At 31.9% G+C, this 2,427-nt stretch overlaps 1 non-coding gene across 1 annotated transcript; it reads left to right on the forward strand.

Moving 5' to 3' along the window:
* Window positions 1-2,181: 2,181 nt before the first annotated feature.
* On the forward strand, window positions 2,182-2,253 carry Trnaq-uug (transfer RNA glutamine (anticodon UUG)). The gene has a single exon. It is a non-coding gene; the product is annotated as a tRNA-Gln (tRNA).
* Window positions 2,254-2,427: the final 174 nt, after the last annotated feature.

Below are 2,427 nucleotides of genomic sequence, written 5' to 3' on the forward strand. Positions count from 1 at the left end.
TCTATCGGAAATTTCGTCGAAATCTACTGTCTATCGGAAATTTCGTCGAAATTTACTGTCTATCGGAAATTTCGTCGAAATTTACTGTCTATCGGAAATTTCGTCGAAATTTACTGTCTATCGGAAATTTCGTCGAAATTTACTGTCTATCGAAAATTTCGTCGAAATTTACTTGTCTATCGGAAATTTCGTCGAAATTTACTTGTCTATCGGAAATTTCGTCGAAATTTACTTGTCTATCGGAAATTTCGTCGAAATTTACTGTCTATAGTAAATTTCGTCGAAATTTACTGTCTATATTCAATTTCGTCGAAATTTACTGTCTATATTCAATTACGTCGAAATTTACTGTCTATATTCAATTACGTCGAAATTTACTGTCTATATTCAATTTCGTCGAAATTTAGTGTCTATATTCAATTACGTCGAAATTTACTGTCTATATTAAATTTCGTCGAAATTTAGTGTCTATAGTAAATTTCGTCGAAATTTAGTGTCTATAGTAAATTTCGTCGAAATTTAGTGTCTATAGTAAATTTCGTCGAAATTTAGTGTCTATAGTAAATTTCGTCGAAATTTAGTGTCTATAGTAAATTTCGTCGAAATTTAGTGTCTATAGTAAATTTCGTCGAAATTTAGTGTCTATAGTAAATTTCGTCGAAATTTAGTGTCTATAGTAAATTTCGTCGAAATTTAGTGTCTATAGTAAATTTCGTCGAAATTTAGTGTCTATAGTAAATTTCGTCGAAATTTAGTGTCTATAGTAAATTTCGTCGAAATTTAGTGTCTGTAGTAAATTTCGTCGAAATTTAGTGTCTGTAGTAAATTTCGTCGAAATTTAGTGTCTATAGTAAATTTCGTCGAAATTTAGTGTCTATAGTAAATTTCGTCGAAATTTAGTGTCTATAGTAAATTTCGTCGAAATTTAGTGTCTATAGGAAATTTCGTCGAAATTTAGTGTCTATAGGAAATTTCGTCGAAATTTAGTGTCTATAGTAAATTTCGTTGAAATTTAGTGTCTATAGTAAATTTCGTCGAAATTTAGTGTCTATAGTAAATTTCGTCGAAATTTAGTGTCTATAGTAAATTTCGTCGAAATTTAGTGTCTATAGTAAATTTCGTCGAAATTTAGTGTCTATAGTAAATTTCGTCGAAATTTAGTGTCTATAGTAAATTTCGTCGAAATTTAGTGTCTATAGTAAATTTCGTCGAAATTTAGTGTCTATAGTAAATTTCGTCGAAATTTAGTGTCTATAGTAAATTTCGTCGAAATTTAGTGTCTATAGTAAATTTCGTCGAAATTTAGTGTCTATAGTAAATTTCGTCGAAATTTAGTGTCTATAGTAAATTTCGTCGAAATTTACTGTCTATAGTAAATTTCGTCGAAATTTACTGTCTATGTAAATTTCGTCAAAATTTACTGTCTATCGGAAATTTCGTCGAAATTTACTGTCTATCGGAAATTTCGTCGAAATTTACTGTCTATAGTAAATTTCGTCGAAATTTACTGTCTTTTGTAAATTTCGTCGAAATTTACTGTCTTTTGTAAATTTCGTAGAAATTTACTGTCTTTACTAAATTTCGTCGAAATTTACTGTCTATAGTAAATTTCGTCGAAATTTACTGTCTTTTGTAAATTTCGTCGAAATTTACTGTCTTTACTAAATTTCGTCGAAATTTATTTTTTCTGTATGAAACCACTGTGCCCCGATGTGGGTCAATATTCAAATGATCTTCTTCGTCACCCATTAACATCAGCATTCCAACAACTAGTTCAGCTATTTTGTAGACCACCTTAAGTGCCACCACATCGGTTATTTTTAGAATCGCCCCATTCAAAAAATTTTGTTTTCGAAAAAATCTCTTTTTTCACTGCCAGCTAGCCCAGCTGGCATGCAGTAAATACGATAGTTGTTTTTGTTATAAACAAAAGTGATCTATCGACTAAGCCAAAAACAACAACAACAAACCATAAAGGCAAGACATTTTCAATTTCATTGCCTCCGCTGGCTACCTACCAACAAAGACCATAGCGAGCGCACACACACACACAACCATCCCTACATGACTGTGACGATTCGACCAATAGTTGGCTGCCTGCTCATCAAGCAGCCGAACCAGTTCGTTTGGGTTGTGTGGTCCGCAGAGACAAAACGTATGTTTGGCAGACCCACGCTAACTGGTTCTATGGTGTAATGGTTAGCACTCTGGACTTTGAATCCAGCGATCCGAGTTCAAATCTCGGTAGAACCTTGGAACTGCGAAAAACAGTTTCAAATCAATAACTTTTTTAGAATTTTTTTATTAAAAAAAAAATAAATAAATAAAAATATTAAGAAATGTATGAGCTGACATAAGTCTCTGCATTTCTTCATCAAGCTTATTTGTTTTTATTTTCCATCTAACCACTTTCACTTCGGCTGAGTC

This window comes from Musca vetustissima, unplaced genomic scaffold (genome assembly GCF_032173495.1).
Source record: "Musca vetustissima isolate MV318-11 ecotype Yass unplaced genomic scaffold, APGP_CSIRO_Mvet_v1 utg23235, whole genome shotgun sequence".
Classification (NCBI taxonomy): Eukaryota; Metazoa; Arthropoda; class Insecta; order Diptera; family Muscidae; genus Musca; species Musca vetustissima.